Source organism: Patiria miniata, unplaced genomic scaffold (assembly GCF_015706575.1).
Source record: "Patiria miniata isolate m_02_andy unplaced genomic scaffold, ASM1570657v1 HiC_scaffold_6, whole genome shotgun sequence".
NCBI classification, from domain to species: domain Eukaryota; kingdom Metazoa; phylum Echinodermata; class Asteroidea; order Valvatida; family Asterinidae; genus Patiria; species Patiria miniata.
The window spans coordinates 24778678-24791248 of NW_024037073.1; the positions used below are offsets into that span (position 1 = coordinate 24778678).

Here is a 12571-nt window from a genome sequence, read left to right on the forward strand (position 1 = left end):
CAGAAATGTCTACCAGCCTGCGGTTTATTGATGCAACATGTACTCTTAAACTCGACTTGAAAAATACAAGTAGACGAGAAATCTATTGGAACAGACTTGCCATGCGTCCGATTTAGTAACTGCAAAACTTAGACGTTATTGCCCTCTTTAATATCAATAGATCTGCTCAAAGTATGTACAAGTATGTTCAGTCAAAGTTACGAAAGGAAATTTGAACTGCATGTGACAGTATAATTTGTTTTAACATTGTTTCATTTTGTCTAACAAATATTGGTGTCCAAATTCACGCTCTGGTTTTTGGAAATGATTGCATTTTCTCAGTGATTGTTACAAGGTTAACACTGGATTTCTTTGTCTTGTTGTTTTATTTCTTGCTATGATTCAAATGATTTTCTAGTTTAAGGTTTCTGGAATGAATAGATTGAATAAAATTGCAGAGTGCAACTACTAAGCTCTGTGTATAAGGTGTGACATTTGAAATATTTAACTTTTATTATTTTGTTTCTCTCAAATGCGTGGCCAAAAAAAAGAAAGACTTTTCTCCAAACGACTCCGAAACCTCTTTCGATATCAGATGAGTATCTATCAACATTCAAGCACATTATTTTGAAGATTTGGGCAAAAAATCACCGACTAATTGATAAAAAAAATATCATTTTTAGTCAATCTTTCAATAGAGGGCGCGCCACATGCACAGTGGTCGCTACTCGTACCGCGTCAACACAGATGTCCGACTTTTGAGTAAAAAGAAGACATCTATCTCAAATATTGAGTAATGCATTAAATTGAACGGTGGCCAGATGGTTTATCATGAAAAATAGACAAACTAGACAGAAGATTAAAACAAAATATTGTTTTTCTCTCCCTCAACAGTTTCTGGTGTCAACGCAGAGAAAAACTTGGAGATAGGATGCAGTCCCAGTCCAAACACTTTTTTTCTCACTTTTTGCTCGAAAACGATAGTCCTGGTCGACAAACTATCTCAAAAATTGAGTAATGCATTAAATTGAACGGTGGCCAGGTGATTTATCATGAAAAATCGACAAACTAGACAGAAGATTTAGACAAAATATTGTTTTTCTCTCCCTCAACAGTGTCTGGTGTCAACGCAGAGAAAAACTTGGAGATAGGATGCAGTCCCAGTCCAAACATACTATTTTTCTCACTTTTTGCTCGAAAACGATAGTCCTGGTCGACAAACTCTCTCAAAAATTGAGTAATGCATTAAATTGAACGGTGGTCAGGTGATTTATCCTGAAAAATAGACAAACTAGACAGAAGATTTAGACAAAATATACTTGTTCTTTTCCTCAACAGTGTCTTGTGTCAACGCAGAGAAAAACTTGGCGATAGGATGCAGTCCCAGTCCAAACATACTATTTTCCTCACTTTTAGCTCGAAAACGATAGTCCTTGACGACAAACTCTCTCAAAACTTGAGTAATGCATTGAATTGAACAGTGGCCAGGTGATTTATCATCAAAAATAGACAAACTAGACAGAAGATTTAGACAAAATATTGTTGTTCTCTTCCTCAACAGTGTCTTGTACAACACTGAGAAAAAGTTGGCGATATGATGCAGTCCTAGTCCAAACATACCATTTTCCTCACTTTTTGCTCGAAAACGATAGTCCTTGACGACAAACTATCTCAAAAATTAAGTAACGCATTAAATTGAACGGTGGTCAGATGATTTATCATGAAAAATAGACAAACTAAACAGAAGATTTAGACAAAATATACTTGTTCTCTTCCTCAACAGTGTCTTGTGTCAACGCAGAGACAAACTTGGCGATAGGATGCAGTCCCAGTCCAAACATACTATTTTCCTCACTTTTAGCTCGAAAACGATAGTCCTTGACGACAAACTATCTCAAAAATTAAGTAATGCATTAAATTGAACGAATGTCAGATGATTTATCATGAAAAATAGACAAACTAGACAGAAGATTTAGACAAAATATTGTTTTTCTCTCCCTCAACAGTGTCTAGTGTCAACGCAGAGAAAAACTTGGCGATAGGATGCAGTCCCAGTCCAATCATACCATTTTTCTCACTTTTTGCTCGAAAACGATAGTCCTTGACGACAAACTATCTCAAAAAGTGAGTAACGCATTAAATTGAACGGTGGCCAGGTGATTTATCATGAAAAATAGACAAATTAGACAGAAGATTTAGACAAAATATTGTTATTCTCTCCCTCAACAGTGTCTGGTGTCAACACGGAGAAAAACTTGGCGATAGGATGCAGTCTCAGTCTAAACATACTATTTTCCTCACTTTTTGCTCGAAAACGATAGTCCTTGACGACAAACTATCTCAAAAATTAAGTAACGCATTAAATTGAACGGTGGTCAGGTGATTTATCCTGAAAAATCGACAAACTAGACAGAAGATTTAGACAAAATATTGTTTTTCTCTCCCTTAACAGTGTCTTGTGTCAACGCAGAGAAAAAAACTTGGAGATAGGATGCAGTCCCAGTCCAAACATACTATTTTTCTCACTTTTTGCTCGAAAACGATAGTCCTGGTCGACAAACTCTCTCAAAAATTGAATAATGCATTAAATTGAACGGTGGTCAGGTGATTTATCATGAAAAATAGACAAACTAGACAGACGATTTAGACAAATATTGTTGTTCTCTTCCTCAACAGTGTCTTGTGTCAACGCAGAAAAAAACTTGGCGATAGGATGCAGTCCCAGTCCAAACATACTATTTTCCTCACTTTTAGCTCGAAAACGATAGTCCTGGTCGACAAACTCTCTCAAAAATTTAGTAATGCATTGAATTGAACAGTGGCCAGGTGATTTATCATGACAAATATACAAACTAGACAGAAGATTTAGACAAAATATACTTGTTCTTTTCCTCAACAGTGTCTTGTGTCAACGCAGAGAAAAACGTGGCGATAGGATGCAGTCCCAGTCCAAACATACTATTTTCCTCACTTTTTGACCGAAAACGATAGTTCTTGACAACAAACTATCTCAAAAATTGAGTAATGCATTAAATTGAACGGTGGTCAGGTGATTTATCCTGAAAAATAGACAAACTAGACAGAAGATTTAGACAAAATATTGTTTTTCTTTCCCTTAACAGTGTCTTGTGTCAACGCAGAGAAAACCTTGGAGATAGGATGCAGTCCCAGTCCAAACATACTATTTTTCTCACTTTTTGCTCGAAAAAACGATAGTCCTGGCCGACAAACTATCTCAAAATTAAGTAACGCATTACATTGAACGGTGGCCAGGTGATTTATCATGAAAAATAGACAAATTAGGCCTATATCATTGGTTTTTAAAACTCTACGCTTGCAGTACTGACATGCGTGAAATGTTTGGGTTAAATATGTTTTATTTTGTGTAATGCTCTGCAACTAGTTCGAGAATAATACCATAGTCAGTGATAACTCTGTGTTAAGTTTCATATAAACTGTTAAACGAAGTTGAAAAAACTAAATTTCAAATGCTTTTCAGGAAACACTGTGTTATTTCCAAACTTGTCTCTCCTATAGTTTTCAATTCTTGGTCCAATCATGGAGGAATATTCATAAAAAAAGAATATTTATATTTTTAATTATATTTGATTCTGAAAACAACAGTTCAATTTTTCTAACATAAGTTCAGTCAATTTATGTCTCGGGAATGTAAAAAAAAAAAAAGGGAAGAAAATTAAGTAACAATAAAATAATGGTGGGACTCGAACCTGAGTCGCCTGATCGGGAGTCATATGCCAGTCCACAAGACGAGTCCACGAGCTCAATGCTCGACTAGTTCTGCTTAAATATAACTGTAAGATAGGCTTATCGTGGCTTTTCACATTGCGCCCATGCACGCTTAGACGTAAAACACAGTCTGACGATGTAAAACATTCGTTTGATTTTGGGTGTAGCTGTTCAAGTTGATCTAAATTTATTTGGAAAAGGGTGTAGGGTGTCAACTGAACTAAACTCCTGAAATTCAATGAAATAAAACTCGTACAATCTTTGGTTTCAGTACGAAACACACGTGTTCAACGGATGCAGAGAAGCCCATTTCTTTTGTTAAATTCCTTTGTTGAATCTGGCGTTAACAATAAAATGTTTCCATTGAAGCGAAAGGATTAAACGCCGCGATCTTTTTTCACGCTTGAGTGCATCTGAATGGGGAATATTGAAGCGGAAAATCACGAATTACAGCACTTAGGCAGCATTTTATCCTACATAATGATACTTTTTGAAGAGGAAATTGCATACTGAATACAACTATAGTTTCAAAATTCAAAAATTCGCCGTATTTAAAGAGTCGAGGTAATTTTTTAGGAAAAATTTCACCAAAACTTTCCTCATCTTAACGTAGGCGGCGCTATATATATTCATTCCCGCACGTGCACCGTATCCAGAGTTGGCTAGCGCATTAGCGTGTGTGTGTTATGGCATTGCAAGGGGATGGGGGCGGGGCTGGCTTCCTTTTTTGAATACATATACAGTTTATAGCCCTTTTATTTAAAAAACATTTCTCCACTTACGACTTCAAGTTTAATAAATATATTTCGCTTGTTCCCCCCCCCCATCTCACACGACAAAAAAAATCCCGCCTCCCTCTTGCTCATGTGTATACCGGAGCCCTTTAATTAATATCCTGATACGCGTCACTTTTGTTCCATTAAAGTTGACTTTTATTCGGATTGCATTTTTTCACTGACCTTAATTATGTATTATTTTAGTTTTAGACCTATTCAACTTTTATTCGTGAGATAAATTGAAATTGTGATGCTAAAATGAGATTGGGTAAACAGGTGATACACAGATCGGGCGGCGGCTATCGCGCGCACTGAGAAGGAAATATATATATAGCGCCGCCTACGTTAGGATGAGGAAAGTTTTGGTGAAATTTTTCCAAAAAAATTTCCTGGACTTTTTAAATACCGCGAATTTTTGAATTTTGAAACTATAGATGTATTCAGTATGCAATTTCCTCTTCAAAAAGTATCATTATGTGGGATAAAATGCTGCCTAAGTGCTGTAAATCGTGATTTTCCGCTTCAATATTCCCCATTCAGATGCACTCAAGCGTGAAAAAAGATCGCGGCGTTTAATCCTTTTCCCTCAATGGAAACATTTTATTGTTAACGCCAGATTCAACAAAGGAATTTAACAAAAGAAATAGGCTTCTCTGCATCCGTTGAACACGTGTGTTTCGTACTGAAACCAAGGATTGTACGAGTTTTATTTCATTGAATTTCAGGAGTTTAGTTCAGTTGACACCCTTTACCATTTTCCAATTACATTTAGATCAATTAGAACAGCTACACCCAAAATCAAACGAATGTTTTACATCGTCAGACTGTGTTTTACGTCTAAGCGTGCACGGGCGTCAACGTGAAAAGCCACGATAAGCCTATCTTACAATTGTAATTAAGCAGAACTAGTATAACTTTTGAGTGCCTTAATGGTCTTGTGGACCGGCGTAGGACTCTCAATCAGGCGACTCAGGTTCGAGTCCCACCATAATTATATTATTCTTTTTTTTTCTTACCTTCCCAACTTTTTATAGCTCCATGCCCAAACATAAATTTACTGAACTTATCTTTTAAATAAACTGAAATTTTGTTTTCAGAATCCCAAACAAACTTCCAAGAAAACAAACAAAACAATAACAAACAGGAATTTTTTTTTCACTTTCATTTATTGTGATGATTTAATATCCTTTATTCAAAGAACTATGCACAGCATTCCAACAATATTTTAAGTACACATTTACTTTTAAAATTCACCTACACAATATTTACACTGCAAGAAAATATTTATCGGACTTAAAGGGCATGTACAACATTTGCTTCGCTGCAATTTTCAGAAATAAATGGATTTGGAGGATTAGTATGTTTTAGCAAATATTGTTAAAATGACTTTTTTTCACGTTTGGGCTTGTAGATGCTGGAAAAGCCAAGAAAATCAGTCATGTATTTGCAGTCTGGTGACCCCACTTATAAGATAAAACGGAGCAACTAATAGACTTTGGGGAATCAAAAAGTCAGAGAATCAGTCTAGCAGACTTATACCTCTTCACAGGTGTGTAATCAATTGCAAAGAAAATAACTAATTATAAAAAAATTGGGAGCAATTTTTGAAAAATTGCCAGTTTTCTCCAATGCTGGTCGGCCGACCAGCGTTGGAAAAGTACCATTTTTCTTTAAAATGTCAGCACATCAGGAGCCACAATTTTACAGGATGCTTTAGACTGTCATTCCCCAACAATCCAGTAAGGTATTTCGTGATAATTTGATCATTTCGTTTTGTGATGTTTGCAAATGTTGTATCTTCCCTTTAAAGAAAGGCAGTAAACATTTAATGTTTTTACAGATGAAATAAAGAAATGAAGTCAGAATATCACACAATATTGGCAAAGAATGTTGCAACCTGACGCCACTTCAGCGGCGTTAAGTATGGAGCGTCAAGAAAATGTTCTCTTAAGTATTTCTCTGTCCCAGATTCATGTCTATTATCATCATTTTTGCAATGAATGACTTCACTGACATGATATGAAGAAAAAGCAGCATCAGGTTGCAACATTCTTTCCCAATATTGTACATGAAAAAAATATAGTATTTACAATGTGATAGATTGCCTTTGAGAAAGATTCTGTTGGATTGAAATTTCTGAAACTGACTTGGGACATGGATGACAAGATTGACTTACAAGGATTTGTGTGGACTCGGGACTTGAATACAATCTGGGCCCAATTTTATGGCGCTGCTTAACAGTTACCAGATTGAGATCTACATGTACATTGTCACGTCAAAAGCTAAGCAAATTGTTCCTCTGAGGTATACATTCCTTTTGCTGTGTTTACTGCTTACGGCAAGTTAAGCAAATTGTTCCTCTGAGGTATATTAGCATGCCTTTTGCTGTGTTTACTGCTTACGGTAAGTTAAGCAAATTGTCTCTGAGGTATATTAGCATGCCTTTTGCTGTGTTTATTGCTTACGGTAAGTTAAATTGTTCCTCTGAGGTATTAGCGTGCCTTTTGCTGTGTTTACTGCTTACGATCTCCGTAATATAGACAGAGAGGCTCTGCTGGCAGAAATTGTGTGCTTAGCAGCGCTATGAAATTGGGCCCAGTACAAATCACTTATTTTCAATTTGTTTCATGCCTTCTGGACCTTACACCCAAATTGCTTGACAAACGTGCTCTGAAAACTTGTACATGTATATTTATATAAATATAAACCATTATTTAGTATAATTACATTACATACAGGCATGCAACTGGGAAATCATAAAAAAAGAGGAAATTCAAATTTTTCCCAGACTTTGTACAGTGTTTTTCTATTTTCAATGGCACACATGGGAAGTAAAAAAAGAGGAAATCAGCTGATCCGAGGAAAAGTTGCATGCCTGTACATACAGATGACTACCCCCTCCTTGAATAACCATTCCTGGCCCATTCTCATGCCGTTGGGTTGTCTCTAAACAGGCCCAAGAAACTCCAAGATACAAACTTGCAGAGTTGTCCTACATGTAAGCAACATTTGTGACGTGAACATTCACAATTATGATGAACATTTCAATGCTGCCTGACTGACTGTCCGACCGAGTCACTGAGTATTAACTGATCGAGTCAGTCACTATTATCACTGACTGACCGAGTCACTGACCGAATCACTGACTGCGCGATGAGACACTGACCGAGTCACTGAGTCACTGCATGACTGAGTCACTGAGTCGCTCAATGAGGCACTGACCGAGTCACTGACCGAATCAGTGACTGCGGGATGAGACACTGACCGAGTCACCGAGTCACTGCATGACTGAGTCACTGAGTCACTCAATGAGGCACTGACCGAGTCACTGACCGAATCACTGACTGCGGGATGAGACACTGACCGAGTCACCGAGTCACTGCATGACTGAGTCACTGAGTCGCTGAGTCGCTCAATGAGGCACTGACGGAGTCACTGACCAAGTCACTGAGTTGATGACAGCCACCACGTTGCTCAATGAGTCACTGAGTGATTCACTAACCAAGACACTGACCGAATCACTGACGAGTCACTGACGAGTCACTGACCGAGTCACTGACCGAGTCACTGACTGAATCTGACTGAATCACTGAGTTGCTGATCGAGTCACTGAGTTGTTGACTGAGTCACTGACCGAGTCACACAGTCCAGCTTAACCAGGCAAGCCTACTTTGTTTATGCCATGAGAGACTTAAGCCTCTCTCCAGAACTGTTGTTTTCTCCTGCATAACCATCTTGCCAAAGCTAAATAGAGAAATATTTCAAGGCAAATTTCCCAATGTGAAGAACAAATACTTTGGAAAATCCCTTTGCGAAGCAGGACATTTGGGATGTACAAATCTAAACAATCTCAAGACTAGGATAGGGACCACCTCAGGAAACTGGTACCCTGTTGTCCTTGGCCCACTTCTTCATGACACGGATGATGTATTCCACCTGCGGGTTACTGGTGTTGCGCAAGATTTGGAGGATGTCTCACAGAGTGTTTCTCTGTAGAGGAAAAAAAATGACAAAAATCTAGTGGCTTGAACTTCACTGGGTTTTGTGCACATAAAAATGAAAGCTATTAACAAGATGGACTTTGCGTCGGGATGATGCATTTCAATATTAAGATTTGCCCTTCAAAAAATCACTCGGGTGGGATTTGAACCCATGACTCGACCACCGAGTTTACGAGATTGGTGGTCCAGTGGTAAGATGTCTGCACTAGAAAGCAGGAGGTCATGGGTTCGAGTCCCAACCGAGTGATTTTTTTCCAACTTTCACTCGGCAGGTAACGCACTGAGTAAACAGTGTTTATAAGTCGGTGAAGGGCAAAACCTAATAGTGAAAATGAAAGCTGTTCATAGAATATGGGGACAAAGGAAAAATCCATAAAGATCAATGAATTTAAACTAAAGGGGTAAGAAGTTGAAAAGTATTCAAGAAAATTTGTAATAAAAAGCCGTATCCTCTCTGAGTGATCCCTGTTTTATATTTCCCAGGTCTGCATCGTGACTTTGGGCGTGATCCCTGGCTGCATGGCATATGCGGGTTGAGGGCTTCTGACTAGCGCCCCTTTGACAGAGACATTGACAATTAGGGAACCGCCAACATTGGGCTGGATAGCTCAGTTGGTAGAGCACCGGTGTGATATACTAATTGAGATGTAATTGGTCAGTACGCACTGTTTGATTGATGAACTGTGGTCACCTGACTGTCACCTGACCAAAGGTTGAGATCTGATTGGTCAGTGTGCACTGTTTGATTGATGTACTGTAGTCACCTGACCAGAATTTGAGATCTAATTGGTCAGTGTGCACTGCTGATTGACAGAGATGACACCCACCTTGGTTCATGACCAGCAATGATCTGCTGGAATACGCCCACGCACGCCCCTCGCTTGCCTTCCCAGTATTCAGGATTGGGGTCCAATCTTTCCAGGACATCGAAAGCATAGTAGAACTGGCCCATCTACCGACAGAAAAGTTGGAATATGAAAATTGAGAGGAGACCTTGACAATTCCAATTTGAGGTCGAGCAAAAAAACCAGAAGTTTGAATGAAAAGCCTGAATTTTTCGATCATATCCCACCGTGTTGAAATTGTCCAAAAATCAATATTTTAAGCAGTTTGGGATTTTTGGCTATTCTAATATTTTATGATGCCCTCTACATGCTTACCAAAGTTGGGACACAAAAGTGCATCCTTCATTATTCAAGCTAATGACACAAAGTGGTAAATGTGCAATGAATCATTTTTCTCTTTTTTTGACGGGGATTCGTATTCTCGTTGATTTTACACGTGGGAAACAATGTTGCAACCTGACGCCACTTTTGTCTTCACACATCATCTCAATAAAGATCAGTCATTGCAAAAATGTTTCACAAACATGAATCTGGGACTGAGAAACACTTCCAATTTGGTTCAGAAATACTTGGAAAGTTTTCTTGACTCTCCACAGACTTTGTACACAACCGCTGAAGTAGCGTCTGGATACTGCATTCTTTTCTACACATGCGTTATATTTAGATTTATGTCTCCTCTACCATTTGCGTTTGGACGAAGTGACCAATCTGTTTTGTGAAATCGGCTGCAGGTTGAGATTGAGTGACTGGATACTAATTTGGGGCTAATGCCAAAATCTTGACCAAACATCCAACGGACTAAAATAGGGGATGATGATTTACCTTGTAGCCGTCGTTGGCAATGAGCTGCAGCAGGCTGAACGATTCACCAGACGTCTCCATCTTAAGGTACAACTCCCAGGCTAGTCTGGCCTTACGATTCATGATGTCTGAACAACGAAAACAACACAAAGAAAGGTTATAAATACATAGGATACTGCTGTAAGAAAACACATTGGGTCCACAAAAGATGGTTCGGTTCAGTGGATGCTCATTTCAGCAATTTTCGGCCAGCAATGCTCAGTGTAACTGTGTACAATATTTGGGAGCCAAGAGGGATGTTCAATGTAGCAAATTTCTGTCGTACAATCTGCTTGAAATGTGATAGAACAAATCCAACATGGCAAATATAGGATTAAGATGTGACGTTTACACGTATGAAACAAAAAAACTTCTTACTCCGTTTACTAATTTTTCAAAACATTTAAACAAAACCCGAATTATATAAAAGGGACCTCCGTTCACGCGATCTTCCTTTGAGACAGCCACACATACATGTAGCACAAATAATTAACGTTGTTTTCAAACCTACTTAATTTACAAAACCTTAGAAGCACCTCATAATTGATTACATTTGGGGAACAGGTAGAACATGTTTACTTTATCAACGACTGCCCGCTATTTACTATGTCAACCATTGTTGATTTATCATGTCAATCACGCCGGTCTGCAGATCAGACAAAATGGGTATGCAAAAACCACTGTCAATGGCTAAACGTTTAAAACAGTTCGTAAAATATTTGCTCAAGGTTTACAAAATAAAACGCCAAGTCACATCCTTAATATACGATCAGGACAAGTGCATGCTGGTTATGTCACTGTTAGAGACACGTCAGTCTACCTCACACATGGGCAACATGTGCATCTCCCTAATGCCACTCTGGATTTTCCAGCAGAACATGAAATGCATGCACGCGACGTGTCATGACTTTATTTGCTTGTGCAGTCACAATTGTGAGTGCATGGTCAATACATTATGAGTTGAGGCTTAACAGGTAGATTCATTCCCATAATTAGCAACTTTGAAGTTGGAAGAAGAAACGTCATTAACAACTGACGGTAATACTCACAGCATCTTGCCAACCAGAGACACGTGTAGTCATTCTTGATCTTCTCACTCTGAATGAGCATAAAAATCTGGAAAACAAGAGAAACGATTACCCCACTCCAATTAATTCATGGTAAAACCAAGTGTTCCCCACCAAAACAGTGGTCTAGGAGGCACAGAAAGATCCCCATCCGGGTTTTAGACTTGTTTTTTTTTATGCCTATTCGCCCTGAACAAGGCTACAAGCCACTCCAGATATACAGGGCTACAAGTCAGAGCAAAGCAGCTAAATCAACCACACCATCTCTGCCCTCACAGGTACCCACTTATAAGCCATCAGTGTGGGGGTTTGGTCAGTATCAAATGAGGGGAATAATGCTCATTGTGATTTTTGGCAAGGTATGCACCCCTCTAGTCAAAAAATACGCGACAGCATTGCAGCGGTGGCAGCTTTTTGGGTGCTATCCCTTGTTTTCTTTTTTAAAATGGAGGCCAAAACATGCTTGTAATTACCACATATAATTTATTTGGTTCAAGCATATTGACGTACGGCCATTTTGAATGAAAACACAAATCAAAAGTGATAACACCCAAAAAACTGCCACCACTCACACTGCAAAGCTATCACACATTCTCCAACTCTAGATATGCCTTTCAAAAAATCGCTATGAGCATTGCTCTTTTCAATCGTCTGGTACCGGTGGCCCATTTTTTGGACCAAAGCTGAGAGCCTATTACTCCTGGGTAGGGACAAGCAATGAGTAACAAAGTGCCTTGCCCAAGGGCACACACACCACAACCCCAGGCTGGACTTGAACCCACAACCTGCAGCTTTACCCGCAGACCACGAATCCAACGCCCTTAACCACGAGGCCACAGCACTCCACACTCCTCTTGAATCAGGACAGATCATAGGTTGGAGGGAAATAAGCACCAGGCAAGGAATTCCAAAGAGATGCAGCACGTGGGAAAAAAAGCTATTGCAATATATCTTTTTGTTCTACATCTAGGTATACGGCAACAGTAGATGGATGGGAACAGACAGAGAGTCAAGCTTCTCTCTCAAACAGGGCCGACCATCGGTGGAAATTGATACAAAATCCCACTTTTCTTGAAAATGACAGCTCACCAGGTGCCGTTATTTCACAGGATGCTTGAGACTATTATTCACTAACAGTCAAGATAATTCATAATAACTTGGCAGTTTTGGTTTTTGATGTTTGCAAATGAAAGGCGCCATGACTAGTTCCTGATTGGTCGATCCATGGCAACAATGTGGTATTATTAGTTATTCCGCGAGTGCGAGTGGAACACGGAATAATGCAGTGTGTCTGTGTCCCACATTCGGCTGAGTGG

General features: G+C 39.0%; 1 long non-coding RNA gene across 1 annotated transcript; it reads right to left on the minus strand.

The window, feature by feature from the left end:
* Positions 1-7911: 7911 nt before the first annotated feature.
* On the minus strand, positions 7912-10220 carry LOC119742461. Its single transcript, XR_005272856.1, has 3 exons — positions 10171-10220; positions 9331-9455; positions 7912-8492 (listed from the first exon to the last, which is right to left on the minus strand). It is a non-coding gene; the product is annotated as an uncharacterized LOC119742461 (long non-coding RNA).
* Between the last annotated feature and the right edge of the window lie 2351 nt (positions 10221-12571).